The sequence below is a fragment of the Puma concolor genome, chromosome F2 (genome assembly GCF_028749965.1).
Source record: "Puma concolor isolate L17-30 chromosome F2, mPumCon1.1.hap2, whole genome shotgun sequence".
NCBI lineage: Eukaryota > Metazoa > Chordata > Mammalia > Carnivora > Felidae > Puma > Puma concolor.
The window spans coordinates 44,271,740-44,288,292 of record NC_141684.1 but is presented as its reverse complement, the minus strand read 5'-3'; the positions used below and the strand labels follow the sequence as shown (position 1 = coordinate 44,288,292).

Sequence of the window (16,553 nt, the reverse complement as noted above, 5' to 3'; positions counted from 1 at the left end):
AACAGTTGTATCACATTTTGAGCCTCATAGTCAATGTGCAGGGACCGATTAAAAACAAGAAGACAAAAGTTTTAATCAACACAAGACAGAAACAATGTCTCCCAGTGAATACCTGTTCCGAAAACAAAGAAAATAGAGAACAAAAGTATATGTGGGATGGGAGGGAAATGAGAATGGTTCTAGGACCTTTCCAATGTGTAATTTATCTTACAGTCTCTCTCTCTCTCTCTCTCTCTCTCTCTCTCTCTCACACACACACACACACAAAACTAACCCTAATAAAAGTTATACACACACACATAATCTTTTAAAGTTATATATATACATGCACATATATATATATATACACACATGCCTATATATATGTATATATACATATACATACTCATTTTTATAGTCCTTTTTAATACAACCAGATCCCCAAACAAGAGACATTTCTTGGGCTTATACTGGCTTTTTTTTTTCTAAAGGGAAATTTTAATGCTGTTTTCTATTAAAATATTTCCATCTCCCTCAATACATATATATTTTTATTAAGCACATAATCATTTGGTGAAAGGGTGTATTCAGAGAAAGAGGAACATGTTAAAACTCCAATCTGAATTCAGTTATTTCCACTAAAGCAAACGAATTTAGATAATGCATAAATCCTTGCTGCTTAGTCAAATTAAGTTTTATATTGAAATATAAACTATACTTGTAGTGAAAAAAAGAATATTAAATTCTTTATATTTCTATTCTGGGACACATGTGCATGCACACATATAGACACATGAACAGTAGTGGTCTAGAAAATTCCTTAATGAGTGAGACAAGAAACCTAGGAATAAATCAGAGCCACAGAAATAGATGAGTTCTTTATGTTAAAGGAGGCATATTCATTTCTTCTGAGTGTAATGACATACACCACTATTAATTGGGCTTTTTTCTTTTCCCAGAAGTGGTACATCCATTTTCACCTGTGGCAGTAAAATTAATTAAAGGGGCAATAACTTGTAAAAATTGGAAGAGTAAATCTTCCTTCTCTGCATTGTATCAGAGGGTCCATGTGATACAAAATGCCTTTGCCCTCCTCCCAAGCTCTTGTCAAGCCTGAACATAGGCTAGCATCAGCTATAAATGAACTCCAAGTCCATTAGGTGAAGGAGAGAAAATTGGAACTTTAGCGAGAAACAGTAAGAAAAGGAGGCTAACTTGGAAGGTGGGAGGTAGAAAAGAGCTAGTGTCCTGTTTTAATCTACACACTTCAAGAGGATTACCTCCTCTGCTTTCTGGAACTGATTCAGACCTACATCATGAGCAGTCTCAGTTCCAAATACTCTCACCCATAGCCCCCAAGGAAGCACTCCAACTTGTCAGACCATGTGCTACATTCTTACACTTGAACGTATGATACCATCGCCATGATACATGTGGTACCTCCTGGTAAAATAATGGAACGTTGATCTTTCCTTGTGTTTTATTTCCTAAAAACACATGTTAATTGAGAAAAAAAAATCATCAGGAAGTTCAGTAAAGACAAAATGCTTCAATTTCCACAACAGAAATAATGATGTAATGTCTTATAAACATTTTGATATCTGTCTGCCTCTATGCATCTATCTTTCTATCTAAAAACGACTATCCCAACACCTGATTTTATAGGGTAACTTACAGTTCACAGGCACTTTCAAATTTTGATCCTCACAATCATTTGAGGAGGAAGAACCCTATAAGATTGTGTGTCAGGGGTGTGTGTGCGCGTATGTATGTGTGTATCTTATTTATCATCTTACTCGACCAATTGTCCCACCTGTTCTATCAAAAGCAAAGGTTAATTACATTTCTGTGGAGCTATGCAGAGGAAGGCTACCTTTTTCCCACTAAATTACAACAAGAGTAAATTAGAGGTTTTCAGAACTTTGCAGTTTTGATTGATGAATTCATTAATTCACCTTTTCAAAGTGAGGACTCATGTTTTAAATATTTTATGTACAATTTGCATGTTGGCATTTTTTAAGGGCTGTTTAAAAAAAATCAGACAGTACTCAAGAGAAAGGTCAAGCTGGTCACCTTGGAGGCCAGATGCCTTTATAATGCAGAGTAAGAGGCAGGGTTGTCTTCCCTGTCATTCTACCCCTGAAAAATATTCTGTCTTGGTATCTCCCATAGCCTCCTTATTTTATGACCTTAGAACAAGAACAAATATCTTTAATGAGATGTTAGAGTTTCATTTCCCACAGTGAAATTTTCTTCATGTCAGGCTAGATGTGGAGGCTATTCAACAGAGATTTGGCTCGTGGGTCACCCCGCGTATCAACATGAGCTAATACATGGTCATGGCATTGCCATTCTCCACGTGAAGCCTTTTCATCCAGGTCTTATGCACTTAAACATGATATATAGGCCTCTCCCCACATTCCCAAGACAACAGGGCATATGCCTGTTAACTCTGCTTAGAACAGTCTTTCAGTCCACTGAGCAAATTATTTCTGATTTAAAGACACATGCATTATCCAGATAGTTAAGGTAACATAGAAAGCTGGATTCTATAAGCAGTAACCTTGTTTTTTCTCTCATCAAAGCTTCCAGTGAAATATTACATTTCTTCCTGCCCTTCCCCACAACACTCTTCAACTTATTGTGGCTACTCTTGAGGATTCGTGAAAAAATCAAGCAATCACAAAAGATTTGTTCAGTCTCCCGGCCCCCCCCAAACCAGTTGATCATAATTAAGCTTGATTTTTTAAAAATAGAAGAGAGATGGACAATCAATATGATTATGTAATAGTAAACAGTCATTTCTAAATGACTATGAAATGACTGTTTACTATTAATGAAGAGGAAATAGCAAAGTGACCGTTTAGTCTTCCATCGAAAATCATACGAGGTCAACATAGGTGGGTCTGCAGATACTTCTCTTGACATATTGCAGGATAAGTCACATAAAGCAGGCTTTCTTTCAAAACATCTTAACAATAAAAGAGGAGTCTTATTTTTAATGCCCCACTTGCTTAACGCAACCTCAACCCAAACTGGTTCACACGTGCAGAATATTAAGCAGGGCTCTAATATAATGACGGAGGGTTTTCAAGACATTGAAGGGAGAATTGTTAATGATACATGGAGTTTCATCCTTATTAAAATCAGAGGCAATGTTTATGCCTCTCCCTCTTGGTGAGTCCATCCTATTGCGGCTTACAACAGCGTGTTCCTGGCCTCATTCTCAGTCCTTAATTTGTACTTGAAAAATATGTACGTGTTGAGCCAGATGCTCTCAGTGCCTAAGGTAACTCTGTGATAAATTAGGCACTTGAGAAAACAGGATTAACTCTTTCGCTAAGAGTTCTGCAGAGAGGGCCACTCCACTTTACATAAACGTAGCATCTGAAAATCTAGCTGTGTCCAAAAGGCAATTCGAATTTACCGTAGCTTTACATTCAGTGTGGCCTTTTTAATGCTTCCAAAAATGCTTTTACCAACAAAAACTTCTTTCCAAATAACTCTTCGGGAATTTCTCTACTGGGTAAAGCTACATACTTCTAAAATGAAGACTATTCTCTAGTGTCCTGGGGGTGGAGATAGAGAACAACTGTATTTCCCAAAAGAGCCCCGTCCTGTTTTTAATCCACGATGTTAATGTATATTCGCAGATGAGGCATCGGGAGGCTGATCACTGTCAGTGGAGTGTCGGGGGCAGTCTTACCTACCTCACCGAGAGGGCCCGTTTCATCTTAATTCAGAAAAATTAAATTAATGTGCTACTGAAAATGTTTCACTTCTATTTCTTCAAAGAGTGGAGGCATTCTTCTCTTTCATGTTCTGTCTTTGGATCAGATGACTGACTTGACAATATCGGCCTCACAGAGACCTAATCTAAGCTGTTTGTAATCTTCAGTGTGTTTGAATCACACTTTTAATACTCTAATTTTGGCAGGATACTTCAAGGGATTAAGAGGTTCAAAACAACAGTGAGCAAATCAGCAGTAATTACAACACAATGGCTGTTACAGCACAACAATATCACAGAGTGTCTTCAAAAGCATCCTAATTGCACACTTCATTTGGCTACACTTTTGCATCACGCTGAGTTTTTGAGCAGGGCCATCTTTAGCCCTGACCATTTAAAATACTCATGAAGCAATGTTCTTTCATGCTCCAGCAAACTCACAGCAAATTCTACTTCCCTCTACCTTTTTAACCTTCCAACGGAAACTTCTGTAACAGGTAGGTCAGCATAGGTGCAGCAAAAAACAAGCTCAACCCCTTGAGCTAAATTTTGTTGTTCCTTGAAAATGTTACAGGGGCAAACGTTGCAATTCGGCACTCTCTCTGGCAGAGTCAACCCATGGAGAAATCTTTATATCCTTAAGTTTGAACACTGAACTTTGACTTTACATCCTTCTTTTATGCTGGGGGGGGGGGGGAGACGTGGGTGAGAATGGAATCCTAAAAAGTATTTCCTGAGATGTTGAAGTTTTGGCAGATATATATATTTTTTCACTTCACAAAATCTTCCCACTTGGGCTTCCTTTCCTATTTCCCTGATCCACACCATCACCCTGCTTTTTCATTCATGTCAAGTTTTTATTTCTTATAGCACTTCTGTAGGCTAATAATCATGTGTTGTATTTATTCCCGTATGCTCCCTTTTTAACTTCGTCTAATTTGTCCTCCTTTTGTTGCCATGAACATCTGCCCCCTCACAGACTGTTGAATCCATTTAAAATAAGATAATCTGCCAAGTGCAAGTAAATATGTGCCACCACACACCCTCTGCAAAAAGAAATGCTTTTGCCCCATTTTTTCAACATTATGGCTACCACACAAACAGCTACACATTTTTTTTATTTTTATTTTTTAATTCAAGAGTGACAAGATAGTTCAAGGGTGAAAAGATCATTTGTTCTGGTAGTCACATTTGGCTTATCTTGAAGGTTCCCCACCCCCCGCCCAGCCCAGTTCAGCATAAAATGGAATGTTCTTTGGTGTGAGATATAAACCAAACTTACATGTTCCCCAAACTTAAGTATCAGTGCCCAATCCAAGATTTCCTACACGATTAAGGAATGAAATTTTAGCATGGTGTGTAAGACAGGTTACAAATTTAGTATGTATCTCAGTAAATATTTCTTACAGACATGATATAATGCATTTCTAAGTCAGAAGAAAATGCAAAATGAAAAGTGTTATTTAAAGAGCAGTGTTTCAGGAGTACCTGGGTGGTTCAGCTGGTTGAGCGTCCGACTCTTGACTCTGGCTCAGGTCATGATCCCAGGGTCCTGAGATCAAGCCACCTGTTGGGCTCTGCACTGATTGTGCTTGAGATTCTCTCTCTCCTTCTGGTCCTTTCCCCCGTTCACTTTCTCTCTCTCTAAAGTGAAGGGGAATAAAAGTACAAAACAAAATGAAAAGCAGTGTTCCAAATAAAGGTTTATGGATTTAAATGGAAATAATGACCATCCATTTAAAACATTTTCAAGTGATCTTTGGATTTGGATTTATTGATAGACAAAGCATGTCCAAAATTTCTCAAGGCTAAAAATGGGCCTTCGCATGACAACACAGGACAAAATATAGGATACTACCTGAATCTTCCAAATTTAATCACAACAATAACATAACAATAACAGTGGCTTGTTGCTATGAGCAAATTTCTTTTTTTTTTTTTCATTTTTTTTAATGTTTATTCATCTTTGAGAGACAGAGAGAGACAGACCGTGAGCGGGGAAGGGGCAGAGAGAGGGAGACGCAGAATCCAAAGCAGGCTCCAGGCTCCGAGCAGTCAGCACAGAGTCTGTCGCAGGGCTTGAACTCACTAACTGCAAGATCATGACCTGAGCCCAAGTCGGACGCTCAACCGACTGAGCCACCCAAGCGCCCCCATGTGCAAATTTCTTAACCCATAGAAGCTTATGGTTCCCATCAACAAAATTTTGGTAGTAGTACCTGAAGATGAAAGTGATCTAATGCACACGAACAGGCTATAAAACCATAGCAAGCTATACAAATACAAAGCATTATTATTATTCAACAATAAAAATTAATGTACATCAAAAATACTCATGAGGCTTATATTTTAATAACACTAACTCTATTATAATACTGATTCCTTTTAAAGACATGGCTTGGACATGTTTATAGAGATCTCATTTTATTTGATAACATTGCCCTTTCACAACATTGTAAAATGTTTTATTCACTTGAATTACTTTCCGAATTGTTATATATCTATTAAAAGAAGGTGTTTCTGAAACATATATATGCACATATCTCCCAAGGTTCCATACATTTAAAATGGGCTTTGAAACTTGTGACAACATTCACAATTTTGGTTTTGTAGCTACAATTCCTGTCATTCTAAGTGGTAATATAAATTATTTCTTCTTACTTTTTGTCTGATTAATAATTCTGGATACCAGAAACAAAAACTATAGCCAGTTATCATTATTTGCTGTAGTTGTATGTTCTACAAAGTCACTGGAAACACAGAATTAGCAAGCACTGAATCATCTCTGAGAGGATAAGACTCCTGCAAACCTCCGGTCACATTTCCATACACCAATGAATGCATACCCTTGTTTGATATGTGTTTCTCTTTAAAGACACCGTATTTAATATACATTGTTGATTCATTAACCCATGCTTGAACCAAGCTTATCTAAGAGACATATTTTCTTCTTAAGGCACAACACCAATCTTCTTGTGCTTAACAGTAATAGACAACACTTCACTATGCTTGAGGGATATTTTAAATAGCAAAATCACCAACAAAAACAACAACAAAAAACCACAAAGAGATCCGGTACTCAATAGGCTGCAAAAAGGACATTTGTATACAGTATGATGGTTGAAATAGGAAAATAGAATGTTGTCTTGTTCTGTCTTGGCTGGGCACGTGTACAATGGGTGATTCAAAGTTTTCACTGCTCAGCACATACCTGTGAATGACCTCAGAAGTATCATAAGTATTGATTTGGGGGTTACAAGGAAAGTTTAGCAAGTAGGTCAATTTACAAACATGGAATAATGAAGACTGACTGTATCTTGTAAGGAGTGAACAGAAATCTGAGGTTGGACTAAGTTAGTGAATCGTTGGTCCATTCTCCCTTGTGTGAGTCTTCTCTTCAGTAAAAATATCTGATATTTTTGAAGCAGAGCTGGAAAGCCACTAATCACTGCTTAAGCTTTCATTTTTTTTCCCCCTTAACTCTTCCATTAAAAAAAAAAAAAAGCAATTCTGCAAATGTGTTTGCTTACAAATTCTTTGTGTGGAACAGCTTAAATGATTATTTTGGGGGCATAATTTAGGACACGTGGGAGTAAATTTGTGTAAACAAACTCCTTTTGATCTCTTTCCCTCACCCCCAATTCTCCACAGCAAGAGTACTTTATCATTTATAGTTCAAAAAAAACTGGAGTATTTCAGTCAGATGGGACTAACCTGAGAAAGGTTTGCATTACCAGTTCAGCCACTGCCACGACCTTTTGGAATAAAGATGAATCTGACCCACTCTAGCTTTCATGCTGGTAAACTATTGTCATTACCATGGAAAAGTTCAATTTGTCACCCTGTGGGTTATGTTTCTTTTATTCTTGTAGCATCTCCACTGAGAAAAAGTCTGGGCTCAATACGTATCCAAAGGTGAAATCCAAGCCACTGTTGCCCTTGGAGTGCCCTGGCCATTTCATCCACTTCATCTCCAGCAGCCAGGGCAGTGAGAGAAGAGGACTAAATTCATGCAAGAAGGGAACCAAATCTTGCTGCAACCCATGACAGATCCTGTTTGCTAAAAAGCCCATTAGAACCATCACCTTTTAAGCCTGTTCTTAAGATTGCACTTTAGGGGCGCCTGGGTGGCTCAGTCGGTTAAGCATCTGACTTCGGCTCAGGTCATGATCTCACGGCTCGTGAGTTCGAGCCCCGTGTCGGGCTCTGTGCTGACAGCTCAGAGCCTGGAGCCTGTTTCAGATTCTGTGTTTCCCTCTCTCTCTCTGACCCTCCCCCATTCATCCTCTGTCTCTCTCTGCCTCAAAAGTAAATAAACGTTAAAAAAAAAAAAAAAAGATTGCACTTTAGTATATTATGAATTGATCTTTCAAGTTCTGGAAACATTCCACCGCATGATTATTCTCTGGAAGATATCATTTTTATATATATTTATATTTCAATATATTAAATATAAATGTATATTATAATACAGAATCTATATTACAGATTAAATATATTTAAATATATCAAATATGAATGTAAATGTTACATATTTTATATATATTTATATTTAAGTATATAGAATCAGGAAAATGACATTTAAGTTGGGGGTCTGTATGAACTGATGAGGTTGGGCAAGTCAATCTCCTGAGCTTTATTTTCCTCATCTGTTAAATACAGACAGTAAGAGTCACTTCAAAGGGGAAACATGAGAGTCTAATGAGATAGGAAATGTAAAAGTGTTTTGTAAACAATCGAAGGCTATAGGAAGAGGATCTTGCCTAGATCATAAGCCAATGTAAATACAGTGACTACACAGTAATATCACTATTTCTAAAATAAGCTCTTTAAGCACTGTAAAACCAGCAGCTTCTTCTGAGCCATAACTAATGATTTTGCTATTTTTGTTCTGTATCAGAAAAGAAATGTGATACACTGATGAGTTCCAGAAAGCAACAGTAGAACCCTTGAGTCTGAGATTTTGTAGAAAGCTCCACCTCTGTCAGAGAGGAACAAATCACCCCGTCCATGCATAGCCTTCCATTTCTAGGACAAACACCTTGGAAATGTGCTTCAAGGTCCTCAGAGCAGAAAGACTTGGGCATCACACGGTTTGTGTGAGGTTTGGGGGTTGAACTGATAGCCACACCCTCAGAAGTGTGAGTGCAAGTGTACGCGTAATTCAATTACACAGCATGTAAACAATCAAGAGCGGAAGGAAATGCTGCTTTGGCTTACTTCCAGAGTTACTCATGTGATTAATACAGAGCAAAGTGACCAAGTAATTACCAATCTTGCCCAATTTTTAAGTTAGGTTTCTATTTTAATTGAGAAATCTGGTTTGAGACCGTTTGTTTTGGATTTGTGTTTTTCTAGATGGATCGTTTTACTTTATTCTGCAGAGCCCGACGTTCTGACATCTAACGTTTAAGACTTTTCATCAACCACACTTTACAAGTGAAATCTCAGAACAGTCAAGTCAAATGAAGACTTTCACTTCTCACAAATTCCTTTTGAGCAATCGTTCCCCCCATGGCATTCACTCAAGTCCACCCTCCACATACCAACTTTAAAATTTGATCAATACATGCTTGCATAGGACTGTTTTTGTTTGTTTGTTTGGTTTGGTTTTTATGAGTGATGCTTAAGTCAATTTAGCTTGTAAGCTTAAAGTGGACTTTGTCTGTATTATGTTTGATACGTTGTGGCTTATTCAATAAACGCATAACAGCAACCAAAGAATTGGACCAATTGACGCCTCAGTTTTATGGATTTGACAGATGACTGGTACTTTAAAAAATCACTTAAAAGTAGAGTAAATAAAGCATGAAGTATTTGAATTAACTATCTTGAACATCCTAGGACTTCACATGTTACTATAACCAACACGCAGTGAAAGAGTCAGGCCATCTATCTACATAAAGACAGACAGACCTCGAAGGCGTGGTGATTCAGAGGCTTGTCTGCAGTAACCCTTACTTTAGGTACTGTTGAGGGAGCTGTCTGGGTGAGAAATGGCTTATTTTAACACTCAGTTTGAATGAAGGTAGTGTCGCTTTTGTGTTATTTTGCCTAGAGAGCTACCTTAAAATCCTATCAGTTTTACCACCTTTGAATTTCATGTCCCAATGGGTAGACACAGCCCAGACCCATAAATGTCACCATCATTGTTTGATGACTAGGTTCTTCATGCTCCGCTGATCATCTACAAGGACAGTAATCCCTTCTGGGGAGAAAATCGAGTTTCCTCTGTAGAAGCAAGATTTCATGCATGCAAGAGGTCTCACAAAACTCTTTAATATTCAAGGAAGAGACCTGGTTGATTCCAAAAATCACTTTTTGTCCTTCCTTAATTTGGTGACATGCTTCAATCACAATTTGTAAAGTCAAAAGAGATTGTGGAAGATCCCTTGACAATAGCAACGTGCCTGAGCATATCTGTCCCAAGGTTCACTAAAAATGACCTGTTTTCAATCCATTGCAAAGGCCCTATGGCCTTTATAGATGTTCTGGCTCTCCACCTGATGACTAAGACAAGCAGCTGGCTTAACAGGACGTGAATGAGGTCACTGTGGGATTTGTGGCTTTTGTTCTTTTCTTTGGCAAACCATCAGGTTCAATAGCAGAGGGCAAAAATCAGTATTAACACTCTATCAAAACCTGAGTTACCACCCCTTTATGTATTAGACTTATTTTCCTTTTATAATTCAGAGAATGCACTAACAAAAAATTAAGAGAGACGATTTTGTGAGAGAAATGATATGCATGTTCCAAAACAGTTATCAGCACTTTAAATCCAGACATCTTATTTGTCAAATCCAAGACTTGAGGCTTAAGTTTCAACTTTGATGTATTAAAAGTAGTTAATAACATCATTTTATTAGTTAAAATAACATATCAAATAACCATCAGCAAATCTTCCTGAGCATAGACTCTGTGCACAGTGCTATATTGAGGGCCTCAGAAGATACAAAGACACTTAAGACACACTCTCAATGAGTTGACGATATCATTAGGGAAATAACATCTACTCAGGAGAAAAAATTGAGTGACTATTCAAGAAAGAAATAACAGCACATAGGATGATGAAAATATTTGTTTTTGGAAAATAAGGTTAGAAAATTTAAAATTTTAAAGTAAGACTCTCTTGGGGCGCCTGAGTGGCTCAGTGGGTTAAGCGTCAGACTTTGGCTCAGGTCATGATCTCGCAGTCTGTGGGTTCAAGCCCCTGTCCGGGTCTGTGCTGACAGCTCAGAGGCTGGAACCTATTTCAGATTCTGTTTCTCCCTCTCTCTCTGTCCCTCCCCCACTCTCTCTCTCTCTCTCAAATAAAGAAACATTAAAAAAAAAATTTAAATAAGACTTTTGTACTAGCAACTGCATGAAGGGAAGGAAAGAAGGCCGATGTAGGAGCTAAGTTCAAGATAAGTTCTCAGCTCTTTACAATTTCAAAATTATAGGGCAGCCTGGATGCCTCAGTCAGTTAAGCATCCAACTCTTCATTTTGGCTCAGGTCATGACGTCACGGTTGTGGCTCGAGCCTGGTGTCAAGCTCTGCTTGGAATTCTCTCTCTCCCTCTCTCTCTCTCTGCCCCACTCCCCTGCTCTCTCTTTCAAAATAAAAAAATAAACATTGAAAAACATTTCAAAATTATACACCTTATTTTATTGTCCGATCCAACCTAAAATCTTTTTTGGAGAATTGTTTTGTGGTCAGTGTTAAGAGTGGGATGGATATTTCTGACTCTTAGGGAGGAGGTAGGAGCTTTCCGTATTCATAGAGCTCTTTGTGGAGGAAATAGCCCAAGGGCCCACAGAATTACCTTTTGTTCTAAAAGGTTTATTAGGCTTCCACTGGAAAAGGGTAACATTAACATAAACACATTTAGTTTCTAACTCTGAGGATTTTCTTACTGTTATCTATCAGAAAAAAAAAGGTTACAGATTTATGTTAAAAATCTATTGCTACAGATTTATGTTAAAAATCTATTGCGACTTAAATGTGGTCCTTGCCCTCCAGGTCATCCTTGTCTGTTTATTCCTTTGACACTTAAAATTCAACAAGTACAAGCTTAACTTAAGGACATTTCCTCTCTGCCCTTGCTTGTCCCATAGCCAGAAGGGCACCACTAAAAATCCAGCTCTTTCCCTCACCACGCACAAGCAGTCGGCACAGTCTTCAGGCTTCCATCCCAAGTGTCTCCATCCCTTACGTCATGTTCATGGCTTCTAGGCTGTCCTGGTGTTCTGAACATCCGCCACACTGCCATTAGAGTTGTATTTCTAAAATGCAACACGAAAATATCGCTACTCTCCTTAAAACTATCTGATAATCTTGTGAGGCCAAAAAGATAAAGTCCAACGTGTTTAGCATGATGGTAAAAGGACACTGGCTGTCTGGCCCCTCTTTACCTCTCAGCCTCTTCTCCCTTCATCGTCTTTATCCACCTCGCTTCTGGGGTCTGGTCTGTGTCCATAATGTTATTTCTACTCATCCTTTAGGACACGGCTCAAACGGTCACCTCCTCCTGACCACTGTTTTGCCCAGTAGGAGTCAGCTGTTTCTTTTTCTGCCCTCCATCATAAAACACAAACCATGTTATTGGAATGTATTGTGCTCTCTAGATTGTGTGCTCTTCAAGAGCAGAGGCCATGAAGATCATTCATCTTTGACTATCCATCATCTGGTAGTACTCAATAAATTTGGAGTGGATGACTGAATGAATTTTTTGACTGTTTTTCTTACATCGAATGTGAGGTGCTCAGTCATAAGCTATATGTTATTTATCTTCGTGTTCAAGGTGCAGCTTCTAAGAGAGCACAACACTTGCTAAATATTGAATGTTGGAGAAATAAATTAAAAGTTGTTTGTCTACCTGAAGACTGACTGACTAAATTTATAGAATAATAACTGGTCATAATATTACCCCCTGGGACAGTAAGATTTTTAATTACTTTTAGTATATTTTGTTTCCTAGTATAATTAATTGTGTAATTTAGTTGCAAAGATGTTAAAAAACTATTTTTAAAACTCTATGTTTATAAACTAAAGTTTTGAGAACTGTTACTAAAAAATAGTGATTTAAATCACTTTCGTCATGGAAGATAAGTGTAGTGAGTTGTGGGATTAACATCAACAAGATGGCAACATAGGAACTTCTAGTGCTCATCCTCTCCCAGAAACACCAATTTGAGCAGCTATCTGCACACAAAAATATCTTCACAAGAACTCAGCATTCTATGTGAGGGGCTATAGCACTTGGATGAAGCACAGAAATTAGAAAAGATGCATTGGGGTGCATAGGAAAACAATTTCAAGTTACCCCCTTCATTCCAAGCAGGGGTGGCCCAGTATGAAGGGAGACACCCACCCCACATGAAAAGGAGAGTGAAGTGAGCTCCCAACTTCACCATGGACCCCACCACCAGGCCCATACCATCACCGAGTGGCTCCTGTGAACCCAAGCTCCCACTTGCCCCAGCACCAGACCAGCCTCCAAGGACACAGATACGAGACCCTTGCCAGTGGCCCCTTAGCCTCTTGTGCCCTCCCAGAACCAGGATTCCTTCCGGTCACCGTGGACTCAATCCCCAGGCCTGCCCACCTACTGATCAGACACTTCAACCCAAATCAAGAAATAGAATTTTGTCAGCATCCCAGCATCTTATGAACCTTCCCAAGTACTACCTTGAACTCCCAAGCTAACTGCTCTGTTGAGTTCTAACATTATAGCTTAGTTTTGTCTGTTTATAGCATTTATGTAAATGGAATTTTTGAGTGCGTATTTTTGAGTCTTGCCTTTCAGTGCCATGTTTCTAAGATTAATCTGTTTTATTACATGTGATTGTGATTCATTTCCTTTTGTTGCTGTATAGAATTCCATGGTATATGAATACACACACATATACATACAGACATATATGTGTATGTATGTATATATGAATTTATTTCAATTCTACTGTTGATAAATATTTGGATTGTGTCAAGTTTTGGTCATGCACATTTCTCATTGGATTTATTTCTACTGATAGCATTTTTGAGGGTAGTTCATTTTTTCTTAAATTTTGTATTCCAAATAATTTTGTTAATGTATAAGAATACAACTTCACTTCTAAGCTGACTCATGTTGGAAGACCTTTGTTACACGAGCCTGTCCACAGGGCTGCCTCACAAGATGGCTTCTGATTTCCCTAGAAGTGGGCAACCAGAGAGAAAGTAAGAGAGGGAGAGAGACCCTGTGCCTAAGAAAGAGTTTCCAAGGTAGAAACCATAGTCTTTTTAATTGGAAAGCAACATCTGAATTAAAAAAAGAAAGAAATTGATTTTAAAATTGCTCTTACATTCAGCGATTTTGCTAACCTCATCTATTATTCCCACAATTTATCTCTAGGTTGTTTGGATTTTGACATATTTATTCTTATACCATCTATCGATAATAATGGCTTTCTTTCTTTCTTTCCAAACCTTATACTTTTTATTTTCTAGTCATATTTAACTAGTCAGGATCTCCTGTTTAATATTGTTTATCCTATTTACATTAATGCAATTACTAATACATTTTTGTCTAAATCAATTATCTATTTGCTTTTTCTTTGTCCTGCCTGCTTTTCTTCTCTCCCCCAGCCCCCCACCCTCGCTTTCTTTTGGAATGATTTGCTATATTTAACAATTATTCCAGTTCAACCTATTTTGCTATATCTTATTTTATTTATTATCTTATTGTGGTAAGAACACTTAATATGAGATGTACCCCCTTAACTAATTTTTAAATGCACAATACACACTACACAATTTTTAAGTCTACAATGTTGTACAGCTGGTTTGTGCTTTGATTAGTAACTGCCCATTTTCCCTGCCCCCCCCCCCCCCCCCCAGATCCTGGGAACCATTATTCCATTCTTTGATTCAATGAATTGACTATTGTAGTTGGTGGGAATGCAAAATGGTGTAGGTGTTTTCCATAGTATCTACACTAATCAGCCTTAAAAAGAAGGAAATTTAACAATATGCAGCAACATAGATGAATCTTGATGTTATTATGCTAAGTGATATAAGCCAGTAACAGAAAGACAAAAACTGCACAATTCAACTTATATTCAACTTATAATTCACTTTGATTAACTTCCTATTCTTTTTCTGTTTATCCTAGAGATGACCATGTGCACTCTAGATTAATTCAAGCTGTTGCATAAAGTACTAATTTTAACTCTGCCAGCATGAGGACCTTAGAGCACTTGAACACCACTGACCATTGTTTTTCTGTATCTAACTTCTCTGCCTATTTGAAACTCCTTGAGACATTATTAATACTGTTTATTAAAATTGGCATCAATTTAGATTTGCCCATATATCTACTTTCTGTTTTTGTGGGTGATGTTTTGCTGCTTAAGTCCTCCTGAATCTGTACCTTTTCACCTGGGATTGCTTTCCTTCTGCCTGAAAAACACTTGTTAGTATTTTAGTTCGGGTCTGGTTGTGATGAATTTGTTTTTATTATTATTACTTTCTACATTTTAGCCTTTATTTTACCTTTATTCTTAGAGGAGTTTTCACTGGCTCTGAAATACCAGGTTGGCAATTACTTGTTTTCTTTTCTTTAAAGATGTTAATGTATTTTCGTTGGATTTCCATTGGTTTTGGTTTGTTTGTTTTTTCCAGAAGATAGTTGTCAGTCTAAATCTTTCTTCTTTTCTTTTTTCCCCCTACCCTGTTTTTCAGACATTTTGTTCTCCTGTTGAGTTTTAGCAGTTTTATTTCGATGCATCTGGGTGCAATTTTATTTTTTTTTTAATTTTCATTGGGGTTTATGATTTCCCTTGAGTATGGAACTTGACGTTTTCTTCAGGAAAACACTCTCCTATTTGTTCTCATTTTTCATTTCTCATTTTTTCTCATATTTTCTTCTGATCTACATTATGATTGACTTGCTGATTCTTCAATTGTGTCTAATAGGCTGTTACCCCAATCGAGTTCCTGATTTCTATGTAGTTTTTTAAAAGATAGTTTCCAGATTTCTAGTTAACTTTTCACTAATATCTGTTATCTCCTAAAATATATCAAACGTAGTTATTCTGAAGTCTGTATCTGTAGTTCAGAGTGTTTGTTTCTATGGTCCATTTTCCCTTCATGTTTTCTTGTCTCTTCATGTGTCTGATTATTTTTGATTGCTTGCTGAACATTGTACATGCAAAATTACAGGATAAAGTTAGCTCTGTACGATGTTACCTTCCCTTAGAGATGATTTATGATGATTTTTTGCAGGAAACTATGCACACTAGCAATACAGGCACATCTTAGTCTATTTTTAAAAAAAAAATTTAATGTTTATTTATTTTTGAGAGAGAGAGAGAGAGTAGGGAAGGGCAGGGAGAGAGAGGGAGACACAGAATCCGAAGCAGGCTCTAGGCTCTGAGCTGTCAGCACAGAGCCTGACGCGGGGCTCCAACTCCCAAACCTTGAGATCATGACCTGAGCTGAAGTCAGATGCTTAACCAACTGAGCCACCCAGGCGCCCCCATATCTTAGTCTATTTTTAAGAATTCTGCTAATTTAGGGGCACCTGGGGGGCTAAGTCAGTTAAGCATTGAACTTCAACTCAGGTCATGATCTCATGGTTCCGGTTCGTGAGTTTGAGCCCCACATCAGGCTCCCTACTGTCAGCGTGGAGCTCAGTTTGGATCCTCTGTCCCCTCTCTCTGTCCTCTCTTTCTCCCCTGCTCTTTCTCTCTTCTCTCTCTCTCTCTCAAAAATAAATAAACGTTAAAAAAAAAGAATTTTTCTAATTTAGATCTAAACTTCAATCCCTTTGAGATACTGCATGCTTCTGGTTCACCCTTACTCCTAGAATCCTTACTCTAGACA

At 37.8% G+C, this 16,553-nt stretch overlaps 1 long non-coding RNA gene across 2 annotated transcripts in view; it reads right to left on the bottom strand.

Annotated features, from left to right (window-relative positions):
- The window catches only part of LOC147571994 (uncharacterized), a 172,086-nt gene that overhangs the window by 88,161 nt on the left and 67,372 nt on the right, over window positions 1-16,553 (bottom strand). For both annotated transcript variants that reach the window (XR_015247057.1, XR_015247058.1), the window contains exon 3: window positions 5,198-5,353. This is a non-coding gene — a long non-coding RNA (uncharacterized LOC147571994). The remainder of the gene's footprint in view (window positions 1-5,197; window positions 5,354-16,553) is intronic.